Source organism: Xenopus tropicalis, chromosome 2 (genome assembly GCF_000004195.4).
Source record: "Xenopus tropicalis strain Nigerian chromosome 2, UCB_Xtro_10.0, whole genome shotgun sequence".
NCBI lineage: Eukaryota > Metazoa > Chordata > Amphibia > Anura > Pipidae > Xenopus > Xenopus tropicalis.
Window position 1 is genome coordinate 177,292,671 of NC_030678.2, and position 20,180 is coordinate 177,312,850.

Consider the following 20,180-nt stretch of genomic DNA (forward strand, 5'->3'; position numbering starts at 1 on the left):
TGTGCAGCACCCAGTGCCCATCTGGGCAGGGGATAGATAGCACCCAGTGCCAGTCTGGGCAGGGAATGTGCAGCACCCAGTGCCAGTCTGGGCAGGGGATATACAGCACCCAGTGCCAGTCTGGGAAGGGAATGTGCAGCACCCAGTGCCCATCTGGGCAGGGGATAGATAGCACCCAGTGCCAGTCTGGGCAGGGAATGTGCAGCACCCAGTGTCAGTCTGAGCAGGGGATAGGCAGCACCCAGTGCCAGTCTGGGCAGGGGAGACAGCACCCAGTTCCCAGACACAAACATGGAAGGAGTTTTACCTTGTGCAGGTCCCACGGTGCTGCCGAGCAGTCTCTCTCTGTCTCTCTGTGACACTCACTGTTTGTGTGACTCTCTCTCTTCCCCTCGCACTTCCTCATTGTCGCCCGAGTGTCAGCGAATGAGGAAACCAAGAGGTGTGAAGCAAAACGCGTTGAGCCCGAAGCCCCATCATTGTGATGCAAGCGGGACGTGCGCCTTCTTTCCTTTCTCCGCAGCGTTTCTCCAGCAACGGCCTCGCTGCCCACTTCACTGTGCCCCCTCGTTCCCTAGGAAAGTGCCCCCCACCCCCATTCCCTGGGGGCTGTCTCTCTGCATATGAATAGCAATGCACTCTCATCCCAAGGGCAATTCAGCTGCATCCCACCCCGACTGCCCCCAAGCACCATGGGATTAGTATCTGGCACAGGCTGGCAAGGGCATCATCTGGGCAAACAGCCTGGGGTATTATCTGTAAATACCCTGGCTATAGCTGTATAACCCACTCTCTACGCCCAGGGATGTAGCTCAGCCAATGGCTGCAGAGATCACTATTTGGCACAGCCTGGGGTATCATGGGTAACTCTCACATTAGCTGTAAGGCGGCAGTTTGGCACCGGGGTACAGGGGTCACTATCAGGCACACTGGGGTAATTAGATGTTACTGGGCCCCCAGCAAATTCAATTTAGGGCCCCCAAAACATTAGTTAATTAGCTTCCTCTATAGTTACCCAAGTATATTTGGGGCTATTACCTGGGGATAAATGTGGGCACAGCTACAGATCTCACTATGATAACACCTAGGGGCAAAGGGTAGGACATCGGGGCAGAGACCAATAGCCTGAGGCAACACCTTTGAACCCACTGGGAACAGACCCAGAAGCCTCACAAGCTCCATGTAACGTCCCTGCCCTACTGTACTGTGAGCTCTGGGGAATCTCTGGCCCATAACAGGTTCCGGAAGATTCTGTTTGCTTTCTGACCCACAGTCCGACCCGTCACCCTCAGGCCTACAGGCACCAAACTCCCATGCACCCCCATATCCAGTGAATGGCACCCCCATATCCAATGAATGGCACCCCCATATCCAGTGAATGGCACCCCCATATCCAGTGAATGGCACCCCCATATCCAGTGAATGGCACCCCCATATACAGTGAATGGCACCCCCATATACAGTGAATGGCACCCCCATATCCAGTGAATGGCACCCCCATATCCAGTGAATGGCACCCCCATATCCAGTGAATGGTTCCCCTATCAGTTCCTCCCCTTTAAAGAATCAGTGACCTTTTTAATGGGATAAATTGGGCAAATCCTTCATGTAAAAGGCCTGGGGGTAATGGGGTGGGCAATAAAGATGTAGGTTAGTAAGGAGCAGAAAGGCCGGTAATCTGTATAAGTAGGGAATCTGTATGGCATCTCAAACCCGTATCTATAAATCCAGTTATACAGGATATAAATGTTCGGTGGGCAATAAGGGAAATAAGTGGGAATATAATCCCAGCTGGTACCGTATAGGAACCCCCCGTAGCCACGGAACCCAGAGCCCAGCGCCAGGGAACCCCCCGTAGCCACGGAACCCACAGCTCAGTGCCAGGGAACCCCCCGTAGCCACGGAACCCACAGCCCAGTGCCAGGGAACCACCCGTAGCCACGGAACCCAGAGCCCAGCGCCAGGGAACCCCCCGTAGCCACGGAACCCACAGCCCAGCGCCAGGGAACCCCCAGTAGCCACGGAACCCAGAGCCCAGCGCCAGGGAACCCCCCGTAGCCACGGAACCCACAGCCCAGTGCCAGGGAACCACCCGTAGCCACGGAACCCAGAGCCCAGCGCCAGGGAACCCCCCGTAGCCACGGAACCCACAGCCCAGCGCCAGGGAACCACCTGTAGCCACGGAACCCACAGCCCAGTGCCAGAGAACCACCCGTAGCCACGGAACCCACAGCCCAGCGCCAGGGAACCACCCGTAGCCACGGAACCCACAGCCCAGTGCCAGGGAACCACCCGTAGCCACGGAACCCAGAGCCCAGCGCCAGGGAACCCCCAGTAGCCACGGAACCCAGAGCCCAGCGCCAGGGAACCACCCGTAGCCACGGAACCCAGAGCCCAGCGCCAGGGAACCCCCCGTAGCCACGGAACCCACAGCCCAGCGCCAGGGAACCCCCAGTAGCCACGGGACCCAGAGCCCAGTGCCAGGGAACCCCCCGTAGCCACGGAACCCACAGCTCAGCGCCAGGGAACCACCCGTAGCCACGGAACCCACAGCTCAGCGCCAGGGAACCACCCGTAGCCACGGAACCCAGAGCCCAGCGCCAGGGAACCCCCCGTAGCCACGGAACCCAGAGCCCAGCGCCAGGGAACCCCCCGTAGCCACGGAACCCACAGCCCAGCGCCAGGGAACCCCCAGTAGCCACGGAACCCAGAGCCCAGCGCCAGGGAACCCCCCGTAGCCACGGAACCCACAGCCCAGTGCCAGGGAACCCCCCGTAGCCACGGAACCCAGAGCCCAGCGCCAGGGACACGTCGGAGGGAAAGTACCAGCTGCTCCCGGTGTTTCACCATAATCACTGTTTGATCTATTCTGGCGCCTCTGGATTTACCCAATTGGCCCATAAACTCTGTAAATCATTGTGTGAGAGGCCAATAGTGCGGCGCTGGTTGTTTGTTTTATAAACCCAGCCATGATGCTGCCCCACGGCGCCCCCTAGTTTTGCTATAGAAGCTGCCAAAAACCATCATTATAGATGCAAGGAAATTCCCCAATGAGAATTGTACTGATAAATAAGTTGATTATAAATGCAAAAGAACTGCCCAGTGAGAATGCTGATTCCCAGCACTGTGTCAGGCCCCTTGCTGGTACCTTACATATAGAGATAATGATGGCATTTTCTCCCCTCATTATATGGCACAGGAATCAGACATGGGGATAAAGGGACAGTACTCTCTGGTCACTGTCTGGCTGTATAAACTGTATTAATAATAATAATAATCAGGATGGTGCCAGCAGGTAAGGGGGCGCTTATACATTATAGAATTGCAGGGAGGCACCTGGTTTCGTTGGGCCGGCCAATAGAACAGGACTGAGGATAAACCCGGGCTAATAATAATCCGGGGGGAAGAGGAGGGAGATGTGGGGGGACGAGGCCGGTCGCTCAGGAAAGTCACATAACAAAGAGTTCATTGCGGGGCAGTTTGGCTCTGGGGGGGGGGCCGACACATTCACAGGGATAAATCTCTCCATTGTGCACTCAGCCCGTCCTACCGGGTCACGAGCCGCTGGCACAGTCCCCAGGGCTTATGGGCCCACATTGGGGGTTCTGTGGTTCTGTGTCCTGTCGGCCATGTGACTTGGGGCACTTGGACCCAAACTCAAAAACATTGAGCTCCAACTACAAACTAACAACCCCAGGGCCCCCAGCAGGGAAAGGTGTAACTGGGATAAACCAATGAGAAGGGGGAACGGGAGGAGATAATAAGAGAGAAAAGTTCCCATGGATTCAGCCAATGAGAGTGAGGGAAGGGGAAGAGCCAATAAGAGAAAAAAAGTTCCCATGGATTCAGCCAATGAGAGTGAGGGAAGGGGAAGAGCCAATAAGAGAAAAAAAGTTCCCATGGATTCAGCCAATGAGAGTGAGGGAAGGGGAGGAGACAATAAGAGAAAGAAGTTCCCATGGATTCAACCAATGAGAGTGAGGGAAGGGGAAGAGCCAATACGAGAAAAAGTTCCCATGGATTCAGCCAATGAGAGTGAGGGAAGGGGAAGAGCCAATAAGAGAAAAAAAGTTCCCATGGATTCAGCCAATGAGAGTGAGGGAAGGGGAAGAGCCAATAAGAGAAAAAAAGTTCCCATGGATTCAGCCAATGAGAGTGAGGGAAGGGGAGGAGACAATAAGAGAAAGAAGTTCCCATGGATTCAACCAATGAGAGTGAGGGAAGGGGAAGAGCCAATACGAGAAAAAGTTCCCATGGATTCAGCCAATGAGAGTGAGGGAAGGGGAAGAGCCAATACGAGAAAAAGTTCCCATGGATTCAGCCAATGAGAGTGAGGGAAGGGGAAGAGCCAATACGAGAAAAAGTTCCCATGGATTCAGCCAATGAGGGGGGAATGGGAAAAGCCAATTAAAGATAAAAGTGCTAATGGATTCAGCCAATGAGAAGAAGCAGGGAAAAGAGTCAGTGAGAGGGGACGGGGGGGGGGAGACGGGGGTCGGGAAGATAAAGAGTCAACAAAGAGAAGTGGGGTAAAGGGAAAGAGCCAATGAGAGAGAGATGGGGGGAAGGGAAAGAGCCAATGAGAGAGAGATGGGGGAAAGGGAAAGAGCCAATGAGAGAGAGATGGGGGGAAGGGAAAGAGCCAATGAGAGAGAGATGGGGGGAAGGGAAAGAGCCAATGAGAGAGAGATGGGAGGAAGGGAAAGAGCCAATGAGAGAGAGATGGGGGGAAGGGAAAGAGCCAATGAGAGAGAGATGGGGGAAAGGGAAAGAGCCAATGAGAGAGAGATGGGGGGAAGGGAAAGAGCCAATGAGAGAGAGATGGGGGGAAGGGAAAGAGCCAATGAGAGAGAGATGGGGGAAAGGGAAAGAACCAATGAGAGAGAGATGGGGGAAAGAGAAAGAGCCAATGAGAGAGAGATGGGGGGAAGGAGCCAATGAGAGAGAGATGGGGGGAAGGAGCCAATGAGAGAGAGATGGGGGAGGGAGCCAATGAGAGAGAGATGGGGGAAGGAGCCAATGAGAGAGAGATGGGGGAAGGAGCCAATGAGAGAGAGATGGGGGGAAGGAGCCAATGAGAGAGAGATGGGGGGAAGGAGCCAATGAGAGAGAGATGGGGGAAGAAGCCAATGAGAGAGAGATGGGGGAAGGAGCCAATGAGAGAGAGATGGGGGGAAGGAGCCAATGAGAGAGAGATGGGGGGAAGAAGCCAATGAGAGAGAGATGGGGGAAGGAGCCAATGAGAGAGAGATGGGGGGAAGGAGCCAATGAGAGAGAGATGGGGGGAAGAAGCCAATGAGAGAGAGATGGGGGGAAGGAGCCAATGAAAGAGATGGGGGAAGGAGCCAATGAGAGAGAGATGGGGGGAAGGAGCCAATGAGAGAGAGATGGGGGGAAGAAGCCAATGAGAGAGAGATGGGGGAAGGAGCCAATGAGAGAGAGATGGGGGGAAGGAGCCAATGAGAGAGAGATGGGGGGAAGAAGCCAATGAGAGAGAGATGGGGGAAGGAGCCAATGAGAGAGAGATGGGGGGAAGGAGCCAATGAGAGAGAGATGGGGGGAAGAAGCCAATGAGAGAGAGATGGGGGGAAGAAGCCAATGAGAGAGAGATGGGGGAAGGAGCCAATGAGAGAGAGATGGGGGGAAGGAGCCAATGAGAGAGAGATGGGGGGAAGAAGCCAATGAGAGAGAGATGGGGGGAAGGAGCCAATGAGAGAGAGATGGGGGAAGGAGCCAATGAGAGAGAGATGGTGGGAAGGAGCCAATGAGAGAGAGATGGGGGGAAGGAGCCAATGAGAGAGAGATGGGGGAAGGAGCCAATGAGAGAGAGATGGGGGGAAGGAGCCAATGAGAGAGAGATGGGGGAAGAAGCCAATGAGAGAGAGATGGGGGGAAGGAGCCAATGAGAGAGAGATGGGGGAAGGAGCCAATGAGAGAGAGATGGGGGGAAGGAGCCAATGAGAGAGAGATGGGGGGAAGGAGCCAATGAGAGAGAGATGGGGGGAAGGAGCCAATGAGAGAGAGATGGGGGAAGAAGCCAATGAGAGAGAGATGGGGGGAAGGAGCCAATGAGAGAGAGATGGGGGGAAGGAGCCAATGAGAGAGAGATGGGGGAAGGAGCCAATGAGAGAGAGATGGGGGAAGGAGCCAATGAGAGAGAGATGGGGGGAAGGAGCCAATGAGAGAGAGATGGGGGAAGGAGCCAATGAGAGAGAGATGGGGGAAGAAGCCAATGAGAGAGAGATGGGGGGAAGGAGCCAATGAGAGAGAGATGGGGGAAGAAGCCAATGAGAGAGAGATGGGGGGAAGGAGCCAATGAGAGAGAGATGGGGGAAGGAGCCAATGAGAGAGAGATGGGGGGAAGGAGCCAATGAGAGAGAGATGGGGGAAGAAGCCAATGAGAGAGAGATGGGGGAAGAAGCCAATGAGAGAGAGATGGGGGAAGAAGCCAATGAGAGAGAGATGGGGGAAGAAGCCAATGAGAGAGAGATGGGGGGAAGAAGCCAATGAGAGAGAGATGGGGGAAGAAGCCAATGAGAGAGAGATGGGGGGAAGGAGCCAATGAGAGAGATGGGGGAAGGAGCCAATGAGAGAGAGATGGGGGAAGGAGCCAATGAGAGAGAGATGGGGGAAGGAGCCAATGAGAGAGAGATGGGGGAAGGAGCCAATGAGAGAGAGATGGGGGAAGGAGCCAATGAGAGAGAGATGGGGGAAGGAGCCAATGAGAGAGAGATGGGGGAAGGAGCCAATGAGAGAGAGATGGGGGAAGGAGCCAATGAGAGACAGATGGGGGGAAGGAGCCAATGAGAGAGAGATGGGGAAGGAGCCAATGAGAGAGAGATGGGGGGAAGGAGCCAATGAGAGAGAGATGGGGGAAGGAGCCAATGAGAGAGAGATGGGGAAGAAGCCAATGAGAGAGAGATGGGGGAAGAAGCCAATGAGAGAGAGATGGGGGGAAGAAGCCAATGAGAGAGAGATGGGGGAAGAAGCCAATGAGAGAGAGATGGGGGAAGAAGCCAATGAGAGAGAGATGGGGGGAAGGAGCCAATGAGAGAGAGATGGGGGAAGAAGCCAATGAGAGAGAGATGGGGGAAGAAGCCAATGAGAGAGAGATGGGGGAAGGAGCCAATGAGAGAGAGATGGGGGGAAGGAGCCAATGAGAGAGAGATGGGGGAAGAAGCCAATGAGAGAGAGATGGGGGAAGAAGCCAATGAGAGAGAGATGGGGGAAGGAGCCAATGAGAGAGAGATGGGGGGAAGGAGCCAATGAGAGAGAGATGGGGGAAGAAGCCAATGAGAGAGAGATGGGGGGAAGGAGCCAATGAGAGAGAGATTGGGGGAAGGAGCCAATGAGAGAGAGATGGGGGGAAGAAGCCAATGAGAGAGAGATGGGGGAAGAAGCCAATGAGAGAGAGATGGGGGGAAGGAGCCAATGAGAGAGAGATGGGGGAAGAAGCCAATGAGAGAGAGATGGGGGAAGAAGCCAATGAGAGAGAGATGGGGGAAGGAGCCAATGAGAGAGAGATGGGGGGAAGGAGCCAATGAGAGAGAGATGGGGGAAGAAGCCAATGAGAGAGAGATGGGGGAAGAAGCCAATGAGAGAGAGATGGGGGAAGAAGCCAATGAGAGAGAGATGGGGGGAAGGAGCCAATGAGAGAGAGATTGGGGGAAGGAGCCAATGAGAGAGAGATGGGGGGAAGAAGCCAATGAGAGAGAGATGGGGGAAGAAGCCAATGAGAGAGAGATGGGGGAAGGAGCCAATGAGAGAGAGATGGGGGAAGAAGCCAATGAGAGAGAGATGGGGGAAGAAGCCAATGAGAGAGAGATGGGGGAAGGAGCCAATGAGAGAGAGATGGGGGGAAGGAGCCAATGAGAGAGAGATGGGGGAAGGAGCTAATGAGAGAGAGATGGGGGGAAGGAGCTAATGAGAGAGAGATGGGGGGAAGGAGCCAATGAGAGAGAGATGGGGGAAGAAGCCAATGAGAGAGAGATGGGGGGAAGGAGCCAATGAGAGAGAGATGGGGGAAGAAGCCAATGAGAGAGAGATGGGGGGAAGGAGCCAATGAGAGAGAGATTGGGGGAAGGAGCCAATGAGAGAGAGATGGGGGGAAGAAGCCAATGAGAGAGAGATGGGGGAAGAAGCCAATGAGAGAGAGATGGGGGGAAGGAGCCAATGAGAGAGAGATGGGGGAAGAAGCCAATGAGAGAGAGATGGGGGAAGAAGCCAATGAGAGAGAGATGGGGGAAGGAGCCAATGAGAGAGAGATGGGGGAAGGAGCCAATGAGAGAGAGATGGGGGAAGGAGCCAATGAGAGAGAGATGGGGGAAGGAGCCAATGAGAGAGAGATGGGGGGAAGGAAGCCAATGAGAGAGAGATGGGGGAAGGAGCCAATGAGAGAGAGATGGGGGGAAGGAGCCAATGAGAGAGAGATGGGGAAGGAGCCAATGAGAGAGAGATGGGGGGAAGGAGCCAATGAGAAGGGGGAAGGAGCCAATGGAGAGGGGAAGGAGCCAATGAGAGAGAGATGGGGGGAAGAAGCCAATGAGAGAGAGATGGGGGGAAGGAGCCAATGAGAGAGAGATGGGGGAAGAAGCCAATGAGAGAGAGATGGGGGGAAGGAGCCAATGAGAGAGAGATGGGGGGAAGAAGCCAATGAGAGAGAGATGGGGGGAAGGAGCCAATGAGAGAGAGATGGGGGGAAGAAGCCAATGAGAGAGAGATGGGGGGAAGAAGCCAATGAGAGAGAGATGGGGGGAAGGAGCCAATGAGAGAGAGATGGGGGAAGAGCCAATGAGAGAGATGGGGAGGCCAATGGAGAGAGATGGGGGAAGGAGCCAATGAGAGAGAGATGGGGGGAAGGAGCCAATGAGAGAGAGATGGGGGGAAGGAGCCAATGAGAGAGAGATGGGGGGAAGGAGCCAATGAGAGAGAGATGGGGGGAAGGAAGCCAATGAGAGAGAGATGGGGGGAAGGAGCCAATGAGAGAGAGATGGGGGGAAGAAGCCAATGAGAGAGAGATGGGGGGAAGGAGCCAATGAGAGAGAGATGGGGGGAAGAAGCCAATGAGAGAGAGATGGGGGGAAGGAGCCAATGAGAGAGAGATGGGGGGAAGAAGCCAATGAGAGAGAGATGGGGGAAGAAGCCAATGAGAGAGAGATGGGGGGAAGGAGCCAATGAGAGAGAGATGGGGGGAAGAAGCCAATGAGAGAGAGATGGGGGGAAGGAGCCAATGAGAGAGAGATGGGGGAAGAAGCCAATGAGAGAGAGATGGGGGAAGGAGCCAATGAGAGAAGGAGATGGGGGGAAGGAGCCAATGAGAGAGAGATGGGGGAAGAAGCCAATGAGAGAGAGATGGGGGGAAGGAGCCAATGAGAGAGAGATGGGGGGAAGAAGCCAATGAGAGAGAGATGGGGGGAAGGAGCCAATGAGAGAGAGATGGGGGGGAAGAAGCCAATGAGAGAGAGATGGGGGGAAGGAGCCAATGAGAGAGAGATGGGGGGGAAGGAGCCAATGAGAGAGAGATGGGGGGAAGAAGCCAATGAGAGAGAGATGGGGGGAAGAAGCCAATGAGAGAGAGATGGGGGGAAGGAGCCAATGAGAGAGAGATGGGGGGAAAGAAGCCAATGAGAGAGAGATGGGGGGGAAGAAGCCAATGAGAGAGAGATGGGGGGAAGGAGCCAATGAGAGAGAGATGGGGGGAAGAAGCCAATGAGAGAGAGATGGGGGGAAGAAGCCAATGAGAGAGAGATGGGGGGAAGGAGCCAATGAGAGAGAGATGGGGGGAAGAAGCCAATGAGAGAGAGATGGGGGGAAGGAGCCAATGAGAGAGAGATGGGGGGAAGGAGCCAATGAGAGAGAGATGGGGGGAAGAAGCCAATGAGAGAGAGATGGGGGGAAGAAGCCAATGAGAGAGAGATGGGGGGAAGGAGCCAATGAGAGAGAGATGGGGGAAGAAGCCAATGAGAGAGAGATGGGGGGAAGGAGCCAATGAGAGAGAGATGGGGGACCACACTCCCACACACTCACCCTCACCCTCCCACTCACACTCACCCTCACCCTCCCACTCACACTCACCCCACACACTCACCCTCACACTCACCCACAGCCGCTCGGGGCCTGTCACCCAAAGGGGAAGTGCGGTTTCATTTCATATAACTCCCCCCAGCCCCGTGTTTGCCCCCAGTCACAGGGTAATTAAACACCCGCAGTGCCACCCATCAACTGTACCCTCTTCTATTACAGGCTTTACTTACCCTTTAGTCATCCCCTCAGGCCTATGTGCCAATGTGCCGCTCAGTCTAAGCCCCGGTTGCTATGGTTGTGCCCCTAGGAGCCCTGAGTGCACAGGGGCTGGGTTCAGCCCACAAGCACTGATTTTCCTGCAGCCGCAGCAGAATAATAAATAACTTATTTTTCACAAACTCAAGTAAATGCCGAACATGAAATAAAAAGGAAGTTCAAGGAACGATTTAACCACAGAAAGGGCAATAAAACCCATAATATCTATAATAAATGTAGCCTCTTGTTGCCGAGCTTGCCGACCCTAGCAACACGTTTGGACAATACCAGGCTAGCGCATATGTTTACATTTAGGTTAAGTTCCCCTTTAGAGCAGGTCCGGGGGGCGGGGATTCCGGCTCTGAATGATTTACTGGATCCCGTGTTGCTATTGGATCACAGGAGCTTCCCCTTTCTACTCACAGACCTTTGACCTCTCCCATCATTTCCCAGAATGCTCAGCAGCCACTGATTTCCCATGATGCTCAGCGAGGCCCGTTGGGACACAAGAGACACAGAAAGGATAAAACAAACTCTAACGGGTGAAGGGAACCAATGGGAAGCTGGAAACTGCATGCAGCGAGCTGATTGGGCGATAGTGAGACAAGGGCAGGGGGGCACATTTAACCCTTCCAGGGCTGAGCAGTAAGGCAATAAACAAATAAATACATAATGGCAGCCGGGGGGGGGGGAACCAATTCCTAAACTTGCCAGGAACTGTCCCACAGAGCTTGCACTCTAATCCCAGTACTGATCTGAGGGTCACATAGCAGGGGAACTGTCCCACAGAGCTTGCACTCTAATCCCAGTACTGATCTGAGGGTCACATAGCAGGGGAACTGTCCCACAGAGCTTGCACTCTAATCCCAGTACTGATCTAAGGGTCACATAGCAGGGGAACTGTCCCACAGAGCTTGCACTCTAATCCCAGTACTGATCTGAGGGTCACATAGCAGGGGAACTGTCCCACAGAGCTTGCACTCTAATCCCAGTACTGATGTGAGGGTCACATAGCAGGGGAACTGTCCCACAGAGCTTGCACTCTAATCCCAGTATTGATGTGAGGGTCACACAGCAGGGGAACTGTCCCACAGAGCTTGCACTCTAATCCCAGTACTGATGTGAGGGTCACATAGCAGGGGAACTGTCCCACAGAGCTTGCACTCTAATCCCAGTATTGATGTGAGGGTCACACAGCAGGGGAACTGTCCCACAGAGCTTGCACTCTAATCCCAGTACTGATCTGAGGGTCACATAGCAGGGGAACTGTCCCACAGAGCTTGCACTCTAATCCCAGTACTGATCTGAGGGTCACACAGCAGGGGAACTGTCCCACAGAGCTTGCACTCTAATCCCAGTACTGATCTGAGGGTCACATAGCAGGGGAACTGTCCCACAGAGCTTGCACTCTAATCCCAGTACTGATCTAAGGGTCACATAGCAGGGGAACTGTCCCACAGAGCTTGCACTCTAATCCCAGTACTGATCTAAGGGTCACATAGCAGGGGAACTGTCCCACAGAGCTTGCACTCTAATCCCAGTACTGATCTGAGGGTCACACAGCAGGGGAACTGTCCCACAGAGCTTGCACTCTAATCCCAGTACTGATCTGAGGGTCACATAGCAGGGGAACTGTCCCACAGAGCTTGCACTCTAATCCCAGTACTGATCTAAGGGTCACACAGCAGGGGAACTGTCCCACAGAGCTTGCACTCTAATCCCCAGTACTGATCTAAGGGTCACATAGCAGGGGAACTGTCCCACAGAGCTTGCACTCTAATCCCAGTACTGATCTAAGGGTCACATAGCAGGGGAAATGTCCCACAGAGCTTGCACTCTAATCCCAGTACTGATCTAAGGGTCACATAGCAGGGGAACTGTCCCACAGAGCTTGCACTCTAATCCCAGTACTGATCTGAGGGTCACATAGCAGGGGAACTGTCCCACAGAGCTTGCACTCTAATCCCAGTACTGATCTAAGGGTCACACAGCAGGGGAACTGTCCCACAGAGCTTGCACTCTAATCCCAGTACTGATCTGAGGGTCACACAGCAGGGGAACTGTCCCACAGAGCTTGCACTCTAATCCCAGTACTGATCTGAGGGTCACATAGCAGGGGAACTGTCCCACAGAGCTTGCAATCTAATCCCAGTACTGATCTGAGGGTCACACAGCAGGGGAACTGTCCCACAGAGCTTGCACTCTAATCCCAGTACTGATCTGAGGGTCACATAGCAGGGGAACTGTCCCACAGAGCTTGCACTCTAATCCCAGTACTGATGTGAGGGTCACACAGCAGGGGAACTGTCCCACAGAGCTTGCACTCTAATCCCAGTACTGATGTGAGGGTCACATAGCAGGGGAACTGTCCCACAGAGCTTGCACTCTAATCCCAGTACTGATCTGAGGGTCACATAGCAGGGGAACTGTCCCACAGAGCTTGCACTCTAATCCCAGTACTGATCTAAGGGTCACATAGCAGGGGAACTGTCCCACAGAGCTTGCACTCTAATCCCAGTACTGATGTGAGGGTCACATAGCAGGGGAACTGTCCCACAGAGCTTGCACTCTAATCCCAGTACTGATCTAAGGGTCACACAGCAGGGGAACTGTCCCACAGAGCTTGCACTCTAATCCCAGTACTGATCTGAGGGTCACACAGCAGGGGAACTGTCCCACAGAGCTTGCACTCTAATCCCAGTACTGATCTAAGGGTCACACAGCAGGGGAACTGTCCCACAGAGCTTGCACTCTAATCCCAGTACTGATCTGAGGGTCACATAGCAGGGGAACTGTCCCACAGAGCTTGCACTCTAATCCCAGTACTGATCTAAGGGTCACATAGCAGGGGAACTGTCCCACAGAGCTTGCACTCTAATCCCAGTACTGATGTGAGGGTCACATAGCAGGGGAACTGTCCCACAGAGCTTGCACTCTAATCCCAGTACTGATGTGAGGGTCACACAGCAGGGGAACTGTCCCACAGAGCTTGCACTCTAATCCCAGTACTGATGTGAGGGTCACATAGCAGGGGAACTGTCCCACAGAGCTTGCACTCTAATCCCAGTACTGATCTAAGGGTCACATAGCAGGGGAACTGTCCCACAGAGCTTGCACTCTAATCCCAGTACTGATGTGAGGGTCACATAGCAGGGGAACTGTCCCACAGAGCTTGCACTCTAATCCCAGTACTGATCTAAGGGTCACATAGCAGGGGAACTGTCCCACAGAGCTTGCACTCTAATCCCAGTACTGATCTAAGGGTCACATAGCAGGGGAACTGTCCCACAGAGCTTGCACTCTAATCCCAGTACTGCTGTGAGGGTCACATAGCAGGGGAACTGTCCCACAGAGCTTGCACTCTAATCCCAGTACTGATGTGAGGGTCACACAGCAGGGGAACTGTTCCACAGAGCTTGCACTCTAATCCCAGTACTGATCTAAGGGTCACACAGCAGGGGAACTGTCCCACAGAGCTTGCACTCTAATCCCAGTAGTGATCTGAGGGTCACACAGCAGGGGAACTGTCCCACAGAGTTTGCACTCTAATCCCAGTACTGATCTAAGGGTCACACAGCAGGGGAACTGTCCCACAGAGCTTGCACTCTAATCCCAGTACTGATGTGAGGGTCACACAGCAGGGGAACTGTCCCACAGAGCTTGCACTCTAATCCCAGTACTGCTGTGAGGGTCACATAGCAGGGGAACTGTCCCACAGAGCTTGCACTCTAATCCCAGTACTGATCTAAGGGTCACACAGCAGGGGAACTGTCCCACAGAGCTTGCACTCTAATCCCAGTACTGATCTAAGGGTCACACAGCAGGGGAACTGTCCCACAGAGCTTGCACTCTAATCCCAGTACTGATCTAAGGGTCACATAGCAGGGGAACTGTCCCACAGAGCTTGCACTCTAATCCCAGTACTGATCTAAGGGTCACACAGCAGGGGAACTGTCCCACAGAGCTTGCACTCTAATCCCAGTACTGATCTAAGGGTCACACAGCAGGGGAACTGTCCCACAGAGCTTGCACTCTAATCCCAGTACTGATCTGAGGGTCACACAGCAGGGGAACTGTCCCACAGAGCTTGCACTCTAATCCCAGTACTGATCTGAGGGTCACACAGCAGGGGAACTGTCCCACAGAGCTTGCACTCTAATCCCAGTACTGATGTGAGGGTCACACAGCAGGGGAACTGTCCCACAGAGCTTGCACTCTAATCCCAGTACTGATCTGAGGGTCACACAGCAGGGGAACTGTCCCACAGAGCTTGCACTCTAATCCCAGTACTGATCTGAGGGTCACACAGCGCTAGGGTTCAGGCACAGTTTGATGAGTTTGAAAATAAAGGGTAAGTAAACACCCACCCAGAATGCAGTATGAGGGATCTCAGAGCCCCATCACCCTCAGCTGCCCCTGACCAGCAGAGCTGACACTCTAAGCGCATAAGGGCAGATAAACAACCGTCACTGACCTCTCGGTGCAGTCGCTGCGTCACTGCCGCTGCTACTTGTTGTGGTCGGTATTTGCCTCCCCCCTCCGGTCCGGGCTACTGGGATTAACCTGCTGAATGAGCAGCGACAGAGGGGGAAGCCCTTTCCCAGCCGGGGATTGGTTGTTCCGCTGCGCCACCTGCTGGCCGCAATGTGTAACGGCTCCTCCCCCGGCGCAAACACGTTATTCCCAGTCTGTTTATTGGGAGAAGGAATTCCAGGCCTGGGGAATGATTTATTCTCTTCCCTTCACCCTTTTTCTTTTTGCCGAGTAGCTAATGGGAAATTCATTCCGCATGGCACCTCGGAAATCAGTACAGTCTGCAGCATATACTGGTGTTGTGAAACTGCAGCTCCCACATCCCCAGGCAGCTGTGATGTCTGTCTGATTCACAGTAATATAATGTAATCACAAGATATTTGATTTAATGTTAAAGGGGATATAAACCCTGCTGCCCAGCGCGGCTCAACCCAACGTTACTCAGTTGTTACTGGGCTACAAATCCCACAATAATGTAACATATAATGAAGCTTGGGGCATGCTGGGAGCTGTAGTCCAGCAACATCAGGGCTGTATTCTTAAAGCAATATTGCACAATAAAAGGTATCACACAATTCTTCTGTTTGTTTTGTATTTGTTTTGTTTTGTTGCTTCATCTGCACAAACTGCTTCCCTCTGTTCCCCACTGGGTGGCGCCCTTGTGCCATTAGTGCATTTACTAACTGTATCACTGGCCCAAAACGATTGGACTGAGATTAAATAGAACTGTCTGATCCCATTTATAATTGATCTGTTAAAGCTGCAGCGAGATTGGTCGGACCTGGTGTGAATATAAATAACATGGAAACATCCCATAATAACCTGATACAGAGACTAAAGGGAGCCTGATATTTATTTGTCTACTGCAGTATTGGGCCCCCAGTCCTTTTAGGGCCCAACCACTGGAACTATAGCAGGGTGACTGTTACCCCAATGTTTCTATATATCTGTAACCTTGTTATGGGCTAAGGGGGCCCAGCCTGAAGGCCAGTTAGGGGGGGATTTGGGGTGAGTGCTTATTTGTGCCCTGGGTACCCCTGGAACTATAGCGGGGTGACTGTTACCCCAATGTTTCTATATATCTGTAACCTTGTTATGGGCTAAGGGGGCCCAGCCTGAAGGCCAGTTAGGGGGGGATTTGGGGTGAGTGCTTATTTGTGCCCTGGGTACCCCTGGAACTATAGCGGGGTGACTGTTACCCCAATGTTTCTATATATCTGTAACCTTGTTATGGGCTAAGGGGGCCCAGCCTGAAGGCCAGTTAGGGGGGGATTTGGGGTGAGTGCTTATTTGTACCCTGGGTACCCCTGGAACTATAGCGGGGTGACTGTTACCCCAATGTTTCTATATATCTGTAACCTTGTTATGGGCTAAGGGGGCCCAGCCTGAAGGCCCGTTAGGGGGGGATTTGGGGTGAGTGCTTATTTGTGCCCTGGGTACCCCTGGAACTATAGCGGGGTGACTGTTACCCCAATGTTTCTATATATCTGTAACCTTGTTATGGGCTAAGGGGGCCCAGCCTGAAGGCCAGTTAGGGGGGGATTTGGGGTGCTTATTTGTGCCCTGGGTACCCCTGGAACTATAGCGGGGTAACTGTTACCCCAATGTTTCTATATATCTGTAACCTTGTTATGGGCTAAGGGGGCCCAGCCTGAAGGCCAGTTAGGGGGGGGATTTGGGGGTGAGTGCTTTTTTGTGCCCTGGGTACCCCTGGAACTATAGCAGGGTGACTGTTACCCCAATGTTTCTATATATCTGTAACCTTGTTATGGGCTAAGGGGGCCCAGCCTGAAGGCCAGTTAGGGGGGGATTTGGGGTGAGTGCTTGTGCCCTGGGTACCCCTGGAACTATAGCGGGGTGACTGTTACCCCAATGTTTCTATATATCTGTAACCTTGTTATGGGCTAAGGGGGCCCAGCCTGAAGGCCAGTTAGGGGGGGATTTGGGGTGAGTGCTTATTTGTGCCCTGGGTACCCCTGGAACTATAGCGGGGTGACTGTTACCCCAATGTTTCTATATATCTGTAACCTTGTTATGGGCTAAGGGGGCCCAGCCTGAAGGCCAGTGAATGCGTGGGACTCTGTAACCTTGGGCTCAGGTTCTTGGAATCATCGGATCAGCCGGTTCCTTGGCAGTAAATCTCCAATGTACGTGGGTCAGGGACACTTTGTGCCTCGCTGTATATTATTGGCTGCATTTAAGAACAATTATGATTTAAAGGGGAACTGCACCCTGAACTGCACTTGCGTAATGAAAGAATACACAATTCTGTGCATTGCTGGTTCTGACTCCTGAAACAATCTAGCAGCTTTGCACCACTTTGGGTTCTGCTGCATTGGTCAGAACCAGCAGTTGGGCAGCCAGTGAGCTCCACGCAGGAGAGATCTGGGCCGAGGGTTCTACGTCAGGGACCAGAGTTTCGGTCTCTCCTCCACCCACAGCTCTCCCAAGGTTTCCACGGCAACCCGCTGTGACGCAGTCGAACACAGACTTTCCTTCTGGGCTCAAGGTCATTTCGGATGTTTCCTTCGTTTCCCAAACACGGATCCTTTTTAACTCTCCTTTGAGCCGGTACCGGCACTGTGGCCCTAGGGCCCATTTGGGCTGAGCCTGTGGGTCTCACTCCCTTGGGCTCAAATCATGGACCCTACATATATTCAGGTGCCTTGGATATGGGGTATTTAGGAGTACTTAGGAGAAGGGACATGGGGGAGAAAGTTAATAAAGCTAAAATAACTGAGAGAGTAGTGGAGGCAGGGAAACACCTCCCAGTAGAAAAGGGCGGCAGGTCAGGTGATTACCTGAAGTGACCTCTGATGTCTCCCCTATCCCCGTAGGCAAACAGGTAAGTGACTGAGCAGCATCCCTGGTCCTTATGCGCCATCACATCCTCTTGTTTCTATAGAAACCGCTTCCTCTGGGATCAAGTTCATCGCAGGCAAAAAGCTTTTGTTTGGCTCCTTCTCTGCCCGGCAACAGGCACCGAACAACTGCTTTTCTTTTCCTGCCCCCCATATTCTGATCCCCTCGTTATTTGTCTTGTGGCTCCACAAACCCCATAAGCCATAAGGGCAGTGGTGTAACTAGAAGTTAAAGGGGATATAAACCCTGCTGCCCAGCGCGGCTCAACCCAACGTTACTCAGTTGTTACTGGGCTACAAATCCCACAATAATGTAACATATAATGAAGCTTGGGGCATGCTGGGAGCTGTAGTCCAGCCCCCACCCCCATATGACTTAGTACCAGTAACTGAGCAGCCCCTGACCCCCTGTATGATATTCAGCCCAAGTCCTTTGATTTCCTGAACCCACAATACAGAGTCTTGGCCAGTAGGTGGAGCCCCTGCCCCATTACACTGCTCTAGCTCTCTGTACTCATTACCACTATATACTGTATCCCTGACAAATGCCTACTGCTGAGAAAACAGTGGGCAGGGCTAAGCCCACAAGCAGGAAGCAGTGTTGGCAGATTAGTAACCAATTAAGCAATTGAGACACAGCATCTCAGTAACTGCAGAGTCCAGCGGGGGGGGGGTAGTGTGTATAGTAAGGCAAGTTACTGTCAGGGGAAGGGGCTGTGTCTGTGTGTATAATAAGGCTAAATGGTCTCTGGTGTATTGGCTGTAACTGTGGGATAGTGTGTATAGTAAGGCAAGTTACTGTCAGGGGAAGGGGCTGTGTCTGTGTGTATAATAAGGCTGATTGGTCTCTGGTGTATTGGCTGTAACTGTGGGATAGTGTGTATAGTAAGGCAAGTTGGTGCCAGAGCCATAGAGTTGGTGCAGTGGGGATTATATATATATAATGGGGCCCTACAGAGAGGAAAACCCTGCACTTTGAATACTGCAAAAAATTTGCAGTTGGTCTGCATGAATTATAAATTTGGTGTATAGGAAAGTGCGTAACTGGATGACTTTACTGACTGTGGCATTTCCAGTCCCAGCACAAACCCCCCTGGGGATAAATATAAATAACCCCCCCCCCCCCCCATAATCTGTACAGAGAGGCGCCGGCTGTGCCAGGGCTGAATGTGAATAAGAGACTGATAGCGGCCCCGGCATTCCCATTATCTGATTTACTGCAGCTCCGGCTCCTCTACTGGCGCCAACTGGGCATGGGCCGGCGGCATCCACTGGTACTGGGACTACGGGGGCTCTGCAGGGTCATAATCATTCCCCCCCCCATTATCTGTCTGCAAAGGGCAACTGTCACTCAGGCCTTTCATTATAATATTATATATTCCATAAAGAGATAATGTCATTATACAGGGAATAATATATATAATAATATATAAGCAATAAGGTACCCCCCCCCCGGCAGTCACTGAGGGGTTCTGTGCCCCCCATATAAAGGCACAAGGCTGCAGGCTGAGTTATACAGGGAACTCTGAGTATCACTCATGTATTATAAGGGATAATGTACCCCCTACTGTAAATGATAAGGATATTAGCAGTCACTGAGGGGTTCTGTGCCCCCCATATAAAGGCACAAGGCTGCAGGCTGAGTTATACAGGGAACTCTGAGTATCACTCATGTATTATAAGGGATAATGTACCCCCTACTGTAAATGATAAGGATATTAGCAGTCACTGAGGGGTTCTGTGCCCCCCATATAAAGGCACAAGGCTGCAGGCTGAGTTATACAGGGAGCTCTGAGTATCACTCATGTATTATAAGGGATACTGTACCCCCTACTGTAAATGATAAGGATATATTATTTCAACAGCAACAGAAAATGCTAACAAGCGTTAGTGAAACAAATTTATTAAACATCCCACTGTGACATTGCTGGATTTACACAGATATGATCAGTAATGGCAGTATCTGACAATATAACCCTTGGAAACACGGGGCGTATGAAACATTGAGTGTTCGGTTCCCCTTTAATGGCAGTGTCACCTATTTTGCAGCAAATTGCTTTATGGCATTGGGCAATAAACATATAAATGTTCTCAATATTTTATACCAAAATAGCTCTATTTCCTATACGGACAGGGGACATTATGACAGGTATCAGCTAATAAGAAGTGTGAGTCTACAGAAAATAAATGGCCGCCCAGGGTCAGAGGTTAACAGGAAAAGGCCGGCCTTACCACTGTCTTAAAGGGAAAGTATCGCTGTTTCAAGTATCGGTCATCAGCTTCTCCAATCAGAGAAAATGAAGGGAGATGATTGGTTATTGTGGTTCTAATTATATGACATGTAGTACCAGCTTTGACCTATAGTTGGCAGCAAAGCCTTCTAAACACCCAAGTCAACAGCTCTGCCATTTTTTTTATGATACTTTCCCTTTAAGTTGATCTATTGACAGAGGAGTGCCCCCAGCAGATACCTCTAAACATTACAGGATTCACATTTTATTCCCATTG